General features: G+C 39.9%; 1 protein-coding gene across 1 annotated transcript in view; it reads left to right on the top strand.

Moving 5' to 3' along the window:
- Positions 1 to 17,146, top strand: part of CCDC85A (coiled-coil domain containing 85A) — a 179,754-nt gene that overhangs the window by 149,155 nt on the left and 13,453 nt on the right. The gene's annotated exons all lie outside the window — the stretch shown is intronic.

The raw sequence follows: 17,146 nt of genomic DNA, 5'->3' as shown, positions 1-17,146 counted from the left end.
AAATTTCATGCACTGGGCCACTAGTATAAATATATTATATATAAAAGATGTAATGTAGACAAATAATTATATGCTTGGAAAAATAAAGCTGTTTAAATAAATTTCTCAGTGATTTGAGATTTTATTAAATTATATTTAAAAGGCTATTATTGTGTGAAAAATAAGCAAAATATAACTGTCATTTTAGAAAGCAGAGACATAGTCAGCAGTGACTTTGGACTGCTGGTAACCAGTGTTAGAGGAGGCCCTGTGACATGCAGGGGCAGACGCTGGTGGAGATCAGCGGCCCCGGGTGGTGGCGGATTAGCTGCTGGGCCAGGATGCCTCTGACCTCTGTGTGGCCCCTGTGCCTTGACTAAAGGAGAGGGTTGTCCTAGGTGATGTGGCAGCTCCCAGTTCTGTAATCCATGACTCTGTCTGGAGAAAGTCTGTGTTCATATGTGATGTCCACACAAGATAGGGGTGCCTCTTTTTATTTTGATGTAAAATTTCTTAAAACTACAACGCAATACCATCCTTGGTCTTTTATTTACAGCTGCTGATTTATGTCATTGTGGGTTATTCTACCTCCTTGGGTTCTGATGTTAATAAAACCTCATCCGATAGCTATTACATTTATTTAAACCCCATACAGCCGGGGTTTTATATCTTTGAGATTGATATCACATCAAATTTGTGTATAGTGGAGCTCACATACTAGTCTTAAGCCATGTTAGCTTTTGTGTGTTTTGAGAGATAATGTGCATCCTTTAAAGGTTTATTTTTATTCATTATATAAAATTATGTGTAATGAACAGAAAGGCACTAGTTTTCCCTACCAATATACTTACCTAAGAATAAAATGAGTGTGATAAGTCCTTATGGCTTTCTCTTTGGTCAGGTGCTTTATTGGTAAGTGTGGTTCTTTCCAGTCCTGAATAGTCTGAGCCCAAGGATAAATGAAAGCTGAGGGCCGTGTTTTGTCCCCCATGCAAAGTCCCCAGGTCCCAGAATGAGGGGGGGTCTTTACTGAAGAACAGATAGAGAAACATGTGGAGGCTGAGTGGGTTCTCTCCAGTGGTAGAGAGGCGCTCACGGGAAGCACATGTGGAATATTGGCATTGCCTGTGGCTCTTCGCTCTGCCATGGTCTCTGCAGTATCCTACAAGCATCCCGGAGCTGGACTTTCAATCCAGTCCGTAAACACAGTATTTCAGAGAGCCCAAAATTATGAAGTCTTGCTACTTTTTTAAAGGGAAATGCCTTTTAAAGATCCCCTGAACTTAGGATATTTTCTTCTGAGTACATAAACTAATGTAAACATTTTTTTAAAATGACATGTAAAAATATTTCAAATGATTTCATGTAATGAATGGAGACATGACATTTCAGAGAGAGAAAAAGTTAAATTATGAGAGAATAACAGTACAGGACATGTTAGAAAATTAACTTATTTACCTCTATACCGAAAGAATGTATAGTCTTTATTTTAAAATGTAATATATTTTTCAGTAATTCCATTCAGAGATAAGCCAAAATAAATTACTGTAAGAAAAAAAAAAGACATAAGTTGGCATACATTAATTTTTACATTGACTAGACTGAGAATAACAAAAGAGTGCCTGCATATAAATCGAAGTCTTTACTTGTGATACACGAAGGAACAATGTCCGGAAGAAGAAAATATTTTTTTTCAAAGGATTTCTGATTTATTGGATTCATCCTGTAGACTAAAGCATCTGAAATAATAGCCAGCAAGAAGTGGGCTCGGCCTTTCTTTAGGTGTTGTGGATGACATAGAAAATGAAGGAGGAAGCGTAGGTGCCTGGGAGACGGTGACCAGGGCTGCTTCTACAGTTTTTATGGAGCGTTTATGTAGTATCTTTCAGATTGCGGGCCACTGAGCCTGTATAACCTGGTAGCATGGTAACCTAAGGAGCTAATTAAAGTAGGTGTAGAGAAACAGCATGAAGAAAGAGCATCTGAAATACAGGCTTTGTCTTAATTGTTTTATAACTTAGGGGCCTTTGGTGGCTAAGTAATCATTCTTAGTAAGAGAAAGATTTGCAGGGGTGGGCAATGTCCGGCCCGAGGGCCATGTAAGGCCTGGGAAATCATTTGGTCTGGCCCTGCCAAGGCATCAGGGGTGAGTTAATTAAATGTTTAACCAAATACAGCAGGCTAATTTTTAAGATGATAATTTTGGATGGCCCGCGAATGATGTTATAAATATCCAAATGGCCCTTGGCAGAAAAAAGGTTCCCACCCCTGATTTAGGTTTATGAGTTTATTCTAAAAATTTTACAAGTCGTTTCTGTATCAATAAGCAGTGGAGTATTTTGATAAGCAACCCATGCACATTTGTAAATGTGGCATTACTGGAAGTAATGGTAGCTTGTGTTTACTTAGGCCACACCAGTGCAGATTGGTGAAACAGATGGAATCTGGGTTGAATCTCTCAACCCAGTCAGCTTACCTTTGGGATAACCTATATACCCTCCTCAAGTATATACTAAGTCTGGTCCTCACTTGGGCTGTTGACTGGCTGCTGCAGTGATGTCTAGCCCCAGTAGCTCCCAACATTCTCTGGGCTGAGACAACCCCAACTATGCACAGGTTCTACCTTGCTCCAGGTCCAAAGCCTGTAGAGAAAGTACTTCATACCACAGGGTTCTAGTGTTAAGCTCAGAAATGGAGGTGAGAAGGAAGTGTTACTATTAGAAAAGAGACAGTCAATTCAAAGATTGTTCCTCTGTTTTGAAAGTGCTCCATTATCCTTGATGACAGTGTATTTACCTGGTCTAATTCTTTCCTTTGGGAGAACTTTGTGTCCTCAAACTTCTCAGTACCTCAAACATCTGTGATTGCAGGAGTGCTCAATTGAGACACACAAATGATAGCAAGCCCTGTTTCAGAATTTTATCCTCTTTGAGATTTTTGGAGTTTGCATAATATAGGTTAACAGAGTAGAAGCAACTTTTGAACTATCATTTTTTTAAAGAGAAAAATGAAAGAATAAGGAGGCAGCTAACCTACTTGCTTAAAACTCTTAGACTAATTATTATTTTAGTAGTTTTGTTCATCTAGCTCCGTGATTTTCAACCAGTGTGCTGCATGAATTTTTAAAACATGCAATACCTGACTATTTAGTCAGGGGCACTGATCTCTATTCCCTTAGACTGTCAAAAAAATGACACAACCAACACAATAGCCATCTGGTGTGAATGCCCTGACTTGAACCATGAATATATAGATCATATATGGTCATGTTGCATAAGATGATTGTGTCTGATTGATTAATCTTGGTATCAAAAATCCTTATTTACAAGTATAGGCACCTGATTTTTTAAAGTTACTTTGGAACAAAAAGGGTAAGTAATTACTATTATTATTTTTGTAAATCAATCAAAATTATATATATATGTCAGATTGGCAAAATATATATATTTTGGTGTGCCGCAGAATTTCAGTGATAGTTTATGTGTGCCAGGAGATGAAAAGTTGAAAATCGCTGATCTAGCTGTTGCTCTTAGCAGTTATATTAGAAAAAAAGAATGAATATAGAAATGTAAGGATCACAGAAGAAATGTAAATCTGATTCAAATGTAGTATAGCAAATAAAGGATGTGGTACTCTCTTTTCTTCACCCAAAATGCCTCACTTGCAACAGAACAACTTGGGAGGCAGAAGTTCTAATGTTTGATAACAAATAGCAAGACTGGGGCCAGATGGAGCCATCCCCGACTCACATACTCTAAGAGCTGGCTCTTGGACAGGAGGCTTTTCAATAGCCAAGATGTGTCAGCTGTTCTGACACCCAAGGCAGGTGTGTCATCATGCCAACAGAGGGGTTTTTATATGTATTTAAACATTTTCATACGCTATGAATTTAATATACACAACTATAGAAATTTCATTTTTAAAAAAGCATAAAATGTACACTCAGAAACAAATCTCAATTCCAGTGAATTTATCCACAAATAATTGTGTGGGAATGATGGGTCTTTATAATTTTGGGTGCCACGCTTCCGCTGGGTGCCAAAGGTTAGCAGAAGCTACAGTTAGAATTTGGATGTCATCTTCTGGCAAAGAGTTTTAGACAAAGGGTGCTTTAGCAACTTTGCATTTTGAACATGGTTATTTTGTTTGGGACCAGCCTCATTGACTTTCCATTCCCTGTTCCTACCCCACTCCTATTTCATTACGTGGTTCCTTGACCTGCCAAACTCACATGCTTTGTCAGTGAGTTCTGCAAATGTTAAGATAGCTGGTGATGGCAGCGAGGTTCCCTGCCAGCGTAGGAGGACTTTGGAGAGGTCTAAGCCTTGAGCCTCTAAATGGTCACTTGTGAAGAAGGTGGCTCCTGTGGCTGTTGGGCATCCACTTTTTTTTGAGGAGGAGGATTTTCTTGGTTAGGGAAACCAGTTATCCTGTCTTTGGCACTTGAGAATGAGATAAGGATGGGCCTGAGAGCAGGTAAGGGCTGCTGCCACTCCAGTGTTTTCCACTTAAAATAAGTACCCTGCACAGGATCTTGATAGTAACAGAGTTCTTCAGAATCAGTCATGAGAATAGGATAAGACATCTCTCCATTCTGGGTGGTTTCTCAGGGTATAAATTGATGCCATAGAAATTTTAATAAGTAATAAGTAGGATATTAGGAATAAATAAGAATTTAATTGGTCTTTAAACCAGTAGAAAATGCTTGATGTTAGCAGACTGATCTTTAATACCTTTTGCCTTAAGAAATGACACATTTTATTTCAGATGTATCTTTTGTTAATTTTGTTTGAGGACATCAATCCTACTTGTTTTAAGTGTTCAGAGTCTTAAGTGTTTAGGACGCAAGGAGAGACACAGCAGGCCATGAAAAGGATAATGTCCAATTCTTTTATTTTTACATGCTCTTCTTTCTTTCAAATGATGGGGTGGATGTTTGTTTTTGTCACAAGCTCTGACTGCAACCTGAGTATCAGCTGAGGTCCTGGCTATGGGCCCCTGGCCCCTGTGGGTATCACTGATTTGTAGGTGAGAGTATGTCTGCTAATGGGCAGAGGTGAGATTTGTGTCCAGCTTTTGTTATCACTGGTCTAACAATTCTTTTTTTCTGAAACCTGTCATGTGGCAAGTGTGTTTCTGTAGAAGCAAGATAGCTATGAAAACAGCACCACCATCCAAAGCAAACCTCTGGTGTGGTATCTTTGGGTTCTGAATTTGGAATTAGCCAAGAAACTCGGTTTAGTTTCTAGTCCATCTGTTTTGCTATTCACTGGGAGATTTCATCGCTCTAAAGATTTTCTCAGCATGAGAAGACTTCATCCTTTTATCAGTCTTCAGGATGTTTCTAGTCCTTAGATAAATAACATAGGGAAGAATATTTGTCTAATCGCTATCTTTAAGCCGCTTGCTTCCTTCTCCAGAATCTTCCAGACCATTGCCGTCTGCATTGACCTTCTCATCCTCTCTACCAGGGGTTGGCACTTTTTTGGTAAAAGGCCCAATAGCATTTTCAGACTTGTGAACCACATGGTGCTGCAACTTTTCATGTCAGCAATTGTAGCATGAGAACAGTTGAAAATAGCCACAGAGAATATCTATGTGAATGTGTGTGACTGTGTTCTAATAAAACTTTATTTCCACAACAGGTGAAAGGGGCTGGATTTAACTCTGCAAGTATTTTGCTGACCCCTGCTCCACACTAGAATAATTTGTCAATGTGTTTTTTAATTGGGGTCTCTCATATTGTTACATAAATTTTCATTTGTACATAATGAATTTATTATTTACATGCACTTTTTTCAATAAGTATATTTTACTTTTTCATTGGTTTAAGTTCCTTTGTCCTATCATCCGCAAACCTGCCCTAACTTATCAGTATCTTTGAAATGTGCTGTAATGGAACCAGAGGAATCATTGAGCAAGAGGCAAAGGTAGTTTTTCCTCACAAACCATTTAGCTTTGGGATAAAAATTTTTTGGAGATGAAAACGCTTGCATTTGACTTGAAAAGGCAAGTCCTCCCCTACAGGAAGGACAATACTTGGTGTGGCTCTACCAGCTAGAAACATAGCACTTTTCTGAAACACAGAGGAATGGTTACTGAAGCCTATGCATTAGTGAGTGATTGGTTCTATTGCTTTTGTGTCCTGGCTGTTCTTGCGTCTAGAGAGATCGCTGCTTAGATAACGTGGGGCAGGCTTGTCTCTAAAATAGACGCCACATGGCTGGCGGCTCGGGAAGAACATGAATTTCTATAGAGTCCTTCAAAGATGAGTGAAATTCTAAATCCATGTTTATCAGGGAATGAGGAGGAAATCAATTTCCAGCTTAGGCGGAGGTCAGCAATCAATCACTCTTGTAATGAGGGCATTTTGTGAAAGAGTGAGAAATCAGGAGATTATTGGTAAGAATTAAGTGAATGGTGTTTTTCAGGTCCTTTTCCGTGATCTTTGTCCAGTTGTGGTTTTGATTATGGTATAGGCGTGCGTGGAAAGGAAGGAAAGGAAGAGCCTTACCTGCAAGGTGCTTAGGGGAGCGCAGAGGAGAACAAAGGCTGGTTCCTGTGTCCAGCGTGTTTCCTGGGCGTCAGGCTGGGTCCTGAGGAAAAGCAAGAAGGATCCTCACTTGTCTTTTTATCTTTGTCACTAGGACTGACGGACACCAGAAGAGCCAAGGGGTAGAAGAGAGCTCGAAAAGGGCCAAAGATGTCCGCAGTGCTTCGGCGGGGACTGATAGCAAAGCTCCTATAGCAATTACTGTTCCGAGCGCCTTGCAATCAAGTCTATTAGTCACCCTTCACCGCCGCCACATGAGGCTAATTGATAGGCCTCTCCATTTCAGCGCTGAGGACAAGTGACTTGCTGAGGGTCAGGAAGTGAGTGGCTTATGGAGCTCATTAGTCTCTGGGTCATTTTTCTCTTGAATAGGCAACATGCTTTCTTTTTAAGACATCTCTAGGCAGCCTTAACAACTTTTTTTTTTTTTTTTTTTTTTTTTTTACTGGTTAACCTGTTTGTTTTCCAGGATGATACTATTGCAAACATTTCTAATTTTAAAAAAAAGTTCCTTTTTAAAATCTGCCTTTCCTAAAGTTTTACAATGTCAGTTTTCAGAATTTCTTAGTCAGCTTTTTGGAAAATTTTAGCTGTGCATTTTAAAGTTTAGGCAGGTCCTTTGTTTGGATAACGCACTCAGAATACTGGCCCTGCTATTACTCTTAAATCCTTCACCCAGAAACTTCAGGAAAGCAAAAAATTTTAACCGGGCAGACTTGGTTTGTGCCATTAGCTGTGGTCAAAGTTTACGTGGAGGGACTAGGTAGAGCTATTTTGAATTTCAGTTATTTATGCGATCTTTCATCCCCAGAATCTAGGCTAGGCAAAAGCAGTGACCTCACTATTTGAAATGAAAAAGTTTTACATTTATCATTAGATGGGTACAGGGATATTCATTCAATGGGAAGTGATTCGTGGGCTTCCACTGCTTTTCTTAGTAACCAAAGAACCTTAACAAATATGGAATGAGAGGAGGAAGTCTTGGCCATTCATTTACTATTTTACCCCACAAGTACTTTTTATGTCTCTTATGTACAGATACTGTTTTAGATAATAGCTATATAGCCTTGAATAAGAAATTTATGCAGCTTATATTTTAGTAGGTGGATCATTATTTAAAAAAGCAAAAATAGGTAATGCCTGGGAGTGATAATCACTATGAAGAAAACAGAAGCAGGGTAGAAAATCGGAGTGACAGGGCCTTTTGCATGGAGTTAGAACCCTCCCCCACCCTGAGGAAGGGACATCTGAGGGGACGTGAGGGAAGAAAGCAATATGGCTAGAAAAGGGCATTACAGGCAGCTAGAACAGCAAGGACAAAGCTTTAGGTAGAAATAAACTAGTCATGTTTGAGGAAACAGGAGCAAGATGGCTAGTGTGGTTGGCACAGTGAGTGAGAAGGAGAGTAACCAGAGATGAAGTTAGGCAGGCAGGCAGGGAACAGACCCTGTGGGCTCGTTGACCAAGGTCAAGTGTTGGGATTTGAGTCTGACTTGATGGAAAGCCATAGAAGGAATGGGGCAAGGTTGTGGTATCATCTGTTAACACTGCAAAGGTCGCCATCAATGCTGGGTAAAGAAGACGGAGGCAGTGTGAGAGCAGGGACAGAGGGACACTCTCTAGGAAGCTAGCTTGGTTGACTCAGGGCTGACAGTGGCTGGAACTAAGAGGAAGGGTGGAGATGGTGAGGAGAGGCACTGGATTCACAATACAGACGTGGAGCCCAGGGTGCTCCGTGACAGGCTGGATGGGGACTATACAGGAAAGGGACCCCGTGTGGCTTCATGAGGTGGGCACTGAGGAACTGGAGGAACTGTTCACGTAGACTGTGCAGGGCATGGCAGCCCCGGGGTGAGGTGGCTCTAGGAAGAATGAAGGGTGACTCCTTGGATTTTGAGCTAAGCAACTGAATGATAGGTGGTGCTGTGTGCTGAGACAGGAGGACTGGGAGAACAGCTTTGGGGGTGCGGGGGAATCAAGCTGTTTGGGGCATGGTAAATGTGAGATGTTGGCCGTCTCCGAGGAGATGTTACATACGGAGTTAGATCGGTACATCTGGACCTCAGAGGAGAGTTCAGGGTTAAAGGTAAAATTGTGGAATAAAAGATGGCTAATGGACTGAATTGGGACTTCCTGTGAGAATGTTGAGAAAATGAAGATGTTTGTGGACTGTGCCCTGGGAAACTGAGATTTAAAGATGGGGCAGGGGTACAGTGCAAGCGGAAAGGAGCGGCGCATTTAACATTTTTAATCTTTCATATTTTGTGGGTGAGTTTTGAACTTCCTTTCTATGCTAATGCTACAAAGTTGTTTTATGTTTTATTTTGACTCTCTAGTAGGTCCTAGACATTCTTTTTGAGCATTATTTACCAAATGAGCATATATAAGTTTGAATCTGAAAATTGCATTTTCCATCATAAATTATTTGTTGGTGACTTAAACCTATTTTTAAGTCACTTTCTTTCTTCCTTCCTAGTAAGAAAACAGGGCTCATGCTTTCCCCACGCTTCCTGTGTGCTGTTCTCACTGACGGGAGACTCCATTTCTCCCGCTGGCGACTGTCTTGCTGCCACGTATGCAGAGGCTACCCTGCCCACATCAGTTGGCCATGGGGTTTTTATAAACTGCCAAGTGCAGGGTCATTGTGTACGTGCCAAGACAGAGCTCCCAGCAAATGGCCTAGGAAGTGCAGGCTGACAAGCGGCTGTGCTTACTTGTATTAGCAACATGTCTCCCCGGGAGGTGGCTGCCCTTGTATGAAGCTGTCCCTCTGTCCACCTCTCTCTTATCTGGACCTTCCTGTTTTGTGGGGGAGCTTTGTGTACTGGAAGAGTCCTTGATGAAACTGAAGGCCCTTCCTGTGCTAAAGCCAGGGCAGCAACCACCACCTTACCAGGGAGCATTCTGTAGTCAACTTGGCAAGCATGCATCTTACATGGCTGTTTAGTCCCAAGGGCGCAAGCTCTGTGCATGTCTTCCACTGGGCTCTGAGGGAGTGCTGAGGTACTTAACACAAGCACGAATAGGCTCTGCTCTGCAATTCGAATGCAGTGTTTGTTAGCATGACTTTTTTGCTTTTGTGTCTACACTGGCAATTCAGTTCTGTGCCTTCTTAGTCCTACTCATGCGCCCTCCTTCCCCTCATCTCCTTTTTCTGTAAGACCAAGACCTAAAAGTATGCACATGTGTGGTAAACTTGTACCACTGATTGTCAACCTGATTGTTAAGCCATTTAGATTTACTCTCTTCTTTTTCCTCTGCACATTTCAGGGCTCCTCACTGGGAGTTGTGTGGTTAATAGGCTAGAATTAAGCACAGAGCTCATTACTGGAGGCAGAAAGTGCGCACATCCGATTGTCTGCATTTCCTAGCTATTGTTCAGCTATTGTTCACCGGGCCCTCACTGTTCTTTGCCTGCTGTCACTCTGGCTACAGAGACGCTGGGTGGGTACTGCCTTCGCCCTCTCAGGCTATTAATTCTCTCCTTCCTGGGGTGGCCCTCTCTAATTCTTGTAAAAAGGCTAATCTCTGTAATTACTGTCATTTTTTTTCTTAGAACCATAGATATCTTCAAGCTTTACCTGCCCTCACTGATATTACAAAATTACTTTCCTTCCAAGAACATTACATTGTTTGGTCAGATGATATTTTCATCATGGCATGAGGGTAAAGTTATTACAATTGAAATAGTTTGCACTCTTATGAGTCAGAAGAAACCCATTTGTGTGGGTATCCATGAAAAAGATGATTTGGGGCTTCATACATTGTTAATTCCCTCTTTGATCTTGATTTTAAAATCTGATGAAAGAGTTAGGTATATTACTTTTCCTGGCACTTCCGACCCTGGTCAATAGCATGACCATTTATTTAGCTGGTACCCAGCCAGAAAGCTGGGGGCCATTCTGGATTCCTCTTTCAACCTCATTGCCTACATTCAGATACACATTAGGGCTCATCCTGTCTTTTAATCCATCGATAACCTTTTCATTTCTTCCTGCTGTTGTCCAGTGTACACCATGAGTAATCATTTTTCACTTGAACTTCTTCGTTAATACCCTGATTGGACTTCATCTCAGCTAGTCTTGTCCCATCCAAATTATTCTCCACATTGCTGGAGTGATCTATAAAACTGAAATCGGGTCTTACCACCGCTCATGCCTCAGTTTAGAATGAATTTCAAAGCCATCTGACTCCTGCCTTTCATGTCAGCCTCCGTCCTGCTACTCTTGTCCCTCACATTCTAGGCTCAGGTTCCTCTGAACTGCTTCCATCTCCCTGAACAAGACAACTGTCTAAAATCCAGGTTCTCTGAAAGGAAGCTCCTTACCACCACTCCTGTGACTCCATAGACTTCAATCTTAGCTGTTGTTTGGCAACATGAATGAGTGAGTGAATAAATATTGCCTCTGATTTCCTTAGCTGGTTAACATCTGGATACTTATGGGTTGGCCTACCCTTAATGAAGTTGAGAATTATATCCCTTTTGATACGTTTTTTTTTTTTATTTTCACCATTTGATGTTTGCCATTTGGATGGGATTCGGTATATACTTTGGATGTCCCAGTGATAAAGTCTATTTCTGCTTTTGGTCTGTACCATCTCATGATCATTTCAGTTACTGTTGTAACATTTAACATATAGCTTTAGAAATAGATGGAAGTGATTCAAGATTTTCAGGGTAGATTTATTTTACTAGAATAATGGTAACTGACTAATGAGAGGGGGACATGGTGGGAATTTAATTTGTGTGGACTTGCCAAAAATGGATCCTCACAAAAATGTTAGTGTCACATATTTCTGGCCATTTTAGTGCTCTAGAAGTGTGTTTTAGTTACTTGACAAATAGTTGGGAACCTACTAATTACCAAGTAGATAGGCACACAAGTAAAGCATTTATACAACTATTTTTGAGATGACAGAGGAAAAGTCACACATTGGTTTTGATAATCCGTTGACATGTTAACTTTATTGAGCAGATGGGGTGCTAGTCATCCTGATTACAGATATAGGAAGTCAGGTGCAATGACCTTGGGGAGCTCCACAATATATATATTACTGCAAAATGTGAGAGGCCTTAGAGCTGTGTTATGAAAGGGTCTTGTCAGCTCACATGGTCGAGGTGACTACACCCATCTGTTAAATAATGAAAAGTAAAGTTTATGTGATCCTGACTCGCTCCTCAGTGGAACCATGAGCGAAGCGAGTTCTTTAGACACCTACTCCAGGAAGAGAGAGGGAGAGGGAGAGAGAGAGAGAAAATGAACATGAATGAGCAGGAACTAGAGGTAAGACAGTGACTTCCTGGATCACACTAGTAGGGGACAAGAAAAGCACGGGGTCCGGAAAAGTCTCACTGGAACCCAAACCCAAAGAGAAAAAGGAACAGGAAATAGACTATATTCTCTTGATAAAATAATGGAGCCCTATTGTATTTCATTTATGTCATGACTCACAGTATTTCAAAGTGAGCTGTCAATAACTTTCAATATATTCCTTAGGCTACTTTGTAATATCCCAAGTTTCAAAATCCTTGGGATGTTGTTACAGATGCAATGTTTTGTAAGTGTCACCGCCATGCCACGCTGCTGTGCTGCAGTGGAGCAGTGACTAGCACTCTCCTCTGATCCTCCCGAGACCCTGGGCCACTCCAACCATCCTTATCTTCCCAGGGTGCCCTGGTCTCCTTGAAGGCCCTGGAGCTGCATGATGAGCACACAGAACAGGAAGAGACCTTTAGGGCCTAAACAAAAAGAGAGAAATCATCATGTAGTGTAAATGATTGAGAATAATACCAGGCCCACAGTTAGTGTCTTGACAGGTATTAACGCGTAGTGGGAGCTCATATTAGCCAGTCTTAGTAATCTTCTAATTGACCGCATTTAGGAGAGTCCTAACATGTAACAGGAGCTTAGCAATTGACAGCTGTTATGACTAAGATACGTTCTCAGGAGTCTTCTACCCACTGAGGAGACAAACATGTGACAGACTGCAACCCTTAGCCTCCTGGGAAGGAGAGAATGGTCAATGTTCTGATCCAGATTTCTGTCTCTCTGGTGTGCCTCTGCCTGTCACACAATGCTCTCACCTGCTCTGAGCTGTTGTTTCATGGGTCAGGGCCCTCATTTCTATTTCCTGGCAATTTTATTCTTTCCTGGTGTGTCTGCCTAAAGTTAAGTGCAGAATCTTTACCTGTTGTGTTGCTAAGAAAGCTTTATTTTCCTTCCGTAATTTCCGCAAACCACCTTCTGCCAATTTTATTCTCTGTGGGATGGTGTCTGGGTTTTCATGGGGGCAGCGTGCTGGATCTCTCCACTCGGAGAGCAATCTGTTCATTGGACCACTGCCCTGTACCTGCCCGTTTTGTATTCTGGTTCTGCTGGCATTGTTGCAGTAGGATGTTTTGGATATTTTTTTAATTCTATTCCTTTTGTTAAAAAGAGTAATTTCCTATTCGGAGGTGGAAAGATGGATCTCTTTATACTTAGACCACAGGAGGGCCGAAGCTTAGAGAGTTTTCTTTGAAATCACTAAGAGCTCCAAATCCTGTGGGCCACTTGTCCTCATATGCAAAATCTGCTACAGAGCCATCAACAGAAATTTTGCTTTGCAGTTTTCCGACATCAGGTTTCTCAGCTTCAGCACTAGTGCCATTAGGGCCTGGATAATTCCTTGTGTGGACTCCTGTGCTGCCAGGTGTGCAGCAGCACCCTGGGCCTCTACCCCCTAAATGCCCACAGAAACCCCACGGTGACAGCTAAAAATGTCCCCCCTGGGGGGCCAAATCACCCCGAGAACTCCTGCTCAAATAATAAACATCTGAATATAAATTGACAAACAAGTTATAAAATGTGTAGCAAATACTTACAGAGCAGCGATTTTTCAACCTGTATGCTACAAAAATTTTGAAAACATGCAATATCTGACTATTTAGTCAGGGGCACTGACCTTTTCCCCTTTAGATTGTCAAATAAAAACATGACAACAGCCAACACCTGATTATACCTATTTTTCTTTTGATCAGATCTGCAAAAAATATTTTTGTGTGTGCGCCGCAGTATTTTAGTAATTAGTTTATGTGTGCCATGAGAGTAAAAAGGTTCAAAATCATTGTTATAGAGTGCTTAATGTGGGCTAGGCACTGTTGTAAGAGCTCTTTTCATATAAGTAGCCTCACTCAGAGAGGTAGGTATTATTATACCATATTACCCACATTTTACAGATGAGGAAACTGAGGCACAGAGAGATCATGTACTTGCTAAGTGCCAGATCAAGAATCTGAACCTAGGCAGTGTGGCCTTGGAGTCAGTGAGCTGGACTTACTGTGCTGCTCTCTCAACAAACCTTGGAATAGATACCCACCTCACATAGCATGGGGTATTACCTCTCGTAGGTGCTCAGCAAAAATGATTTTAATGAATGAATATCTATAAATCCAGGAAATTATTTAATGTCTTAAATCAGTATTGAGTAAATTCATACTCTCTAAATAAAAACTAAACTTTTCTTTGAATACAATCAACTATTCTCTATTAGAGCAAAGCAGAAAGTCTCTTAGCATTTCTAAGCCCATTTGCAGGAATCTTTTGGAAGAAGTTTGTCAAGGTGACCTTTAAAGTCTCTTATCTGGGCTTTGATTTGTGTGGTACTGCAGTTCTGCAAAATGTCAGAATGAAGATTGGTAAAATGGAACAAAATATTATTTGCCTGATGAGATTACACAAACCATCCGCTCTTGCCCTATGATACGGAAATACTGAATTCCTCCTCTCTCTTAAACTAGGTATGTGTTCTGATGAGGTATAGTTTGACCTACCTTCAGGGCTTATAAAAAATTAAACATCTTTAACTAACAGGAAACCACTTTAGCCGATCAATTTTCAGACTTCCATAGTTGGCTTCCTATAATAGATAAGAGGGCTGGGCTCTAAAGTTTCTTACAAGTGCACTTGTCTGATCTATATCGAAATGGGAAGCCTGCATTTTACATAATAAAATGTAAAGACAGTACTGTCATTCTTGTTAAAGATTTTTTTAATGTGTACTCTGAAAAGCAAAAGAATGGAAACTTCCAAAGTATTAATTAAAACAATGTTACTAAAATAGCCAGAAGACAACTTATTCACAATAGCTTCATCTTATCAGTTCTCTTAAAAGTCATATTGCGAATTGTAATTATTTTACGCAGCGAGACTATGAGTAATACATTTTCTTTTAAAAATTTGAATGGCTTCATTTTTTCTTAATTCTTAAGAAGTCAGTGATTTTAAGGATAATATTAGAAAATGTCCTAAATCTTACTTTTCGTGGAAGATTTTCCAGAAATGCTGTGTTACAAGGGATAGCAGAACCAAACATTTATCTTTTTCAGTGGTACGAAGGGATAACTCTTGTTCCCTATCCAGGCTGTTTGCTCACACCACAGAATTCACGGTTTCTATAATGAGTACTTGCCTCTGGGTAAGTAACCTGTCATTTACCTCCCACACAGTCTTGATGCAGAGCATTAATTTTCTGTCATTTAGGATGGACTGTCCTGATACCTACAATAATTTGTGGATTACTTTACCTGTATAGAAAGTGGCTAATGAGTACTCAGATTCCTATGGAATGGTAGGGTTATTCAAGTATTTTTTCATGAATGTAGAATTTTTAAAAACTGCAGAAAACAAAGCTAAGCAAAATGGGATTACTCAGAAAATAGAAAGTGACTTTCTTAAGGTTGTTTGAAATTGTTCTCCCAATTGATGGCCAGCATGTGGGTTTCCACCGTTTTGAGTTCCAAAGTTGCCAACAACAATTCCAAGCACCGAGTTACAGGAGGCTTACTCTGTTTTATGAAGCTGTCTTCAGAAAATAGTGTGATTGGTAATTGTAGAGCTTGCAAAGAGCTAAGCCTTCATTAGTATATAAATACCATTCAAGTATAGTTTACTTGAAGGTCAAAAATAACGGCCAGTCCAGGACAGACTTTTCCAAGACCAGAATTTTAAAAAACAAACAAAAATTATATTGCCCACATGAGTAGAAAGTCACTACTTCTGATTCCAAAAGAGTACCTTTTCCTTTAAAATGGTTATATCACCAAGTAGTTTATTCTTTCACAAAAATCAGGCCCACGTATATTGTCCCCTCTTAGGAGATTAATAATACTATGCACTCCACATATAATGTTTTATATTTTATCTGCTTTGTGAAAGTGGGAAAATATTGTACACTGTCTACATAGTAACTGAATGGCTGTTCTTTCCAGCTGCTTCTAAATGGTTATAGGTGTTAACCTTAGATTTCATGTTATGATAAATTTTGTTGCAATGGAGAGGCATTGGGATTCAGTCTTACTATACATTAGGGAATATGACAAAAGGAATTCTTAAGTTTTACCCAGTTGTTGAATCAGAAAAACCTAAGGTCTGAGAGATGTGGAAGTCACGGAGAGAACCAAATCCTGAAGAGAACTCATTTGTAAAATACTGCATTACGCATAAGAATCATCCCAGAAATCGAACTATGCCAGTTGGGGTGGGAGGTGAATTTTAAGCCATCAATCACATTATAAATTACTGGATTTAATTATTTTGATGGTGAAAATAAAGTAGACACTGACATATGAAATTATTACAAAAGAGCAGTGTTCAAATCAGTGTTGCTCTGTTGAAATGATCATTATGGTTCAAGTGCAAATATGTAATTTTCTCATGTGAGGAATATGTGTGACTTATTTAATAGATAATTGCTACTATTTCATAGATTCAGGGAAGAGTTTGTAACAACTACTGATCATCATTGCTACTCATTTCTTTATTCAGCCTCCAAAAGTTAAAGGGTGAAAATTAGACCAGTACTATCACAGTAGAGCACCTACTTTATTATTTTTTTGTCTCCTAAAATTAAATATGTAGACACTGAAATCTGGGGACTATTTTGTGAATTTCCCATATTTTATTTTTAAAATGTTGCTATTCTTTAGGACATAGCATTCTTAGTTAAAGATTTTAGTGAAAGTTGGTAGGAAGGAGAAATTATGTTCAAATAAGTTCATTTTGGTTCTGATCATTTTTAGTAGAATTATAGTTTGGCCATGGAAAAAACTGGAATTTAAGGAAATTTTTTTTTCTTTTAGTTATGTGATATCTCTAGTTCCAGCTAGTACAGAAATTTAGGGAATCAACTTGATTATTTGACATTTTGACAACTATGAATATGTCCCATGAAAAACAGTTACTATGAAGCAATAGTGACCCCTTAGCTCATACGTACAGGGTGCAGCAAAAGTGGGTTTATAGTTGTGAATACATGAAAGTTTATTGTTGTATTAATTACTGTATTTTCCATACAAACAACTGAAGACCTACTATTGCCCCACCCTGCATTTTTTAAATGTTCAGGAATTTTGTTGAGAATTTGATGCAGCATCAGTTTTTGAGTATTGTTAAATATATCCACCCAACTTGTGTTTCTGCACAAAAGGGCGTCATGCTCCCAAATGCATTTCAAATAATTTCTGTTAAGTCCTGAAGTTACAGTGCTTTAAATACTTGGAAGACTTATGGCACTTCTGTTTCTCACAAGTAAAACCCACAAAATAAACTTGTCGATGTAGCTTCAATTTTTTAA

This window comes from Myotis brandtii, unplaced genomic scaffold (assembly GCF_000412655.1).
Source record: "Myotis brandtii unplaced genomic scaffold, ASM41265v1 scaffold84, whole genome shotgun sequence".
Taxonomy (NCBI): domain Eukaryota; kingdom Metazoa; phylum Chordata; class Mammalia; order Chiroptera; family Vespertilionidae; genus Myotis; species Myotis brandtii.
This window is presented reverse-complemented; position numbering and strand designations above follow the sequence as displayed.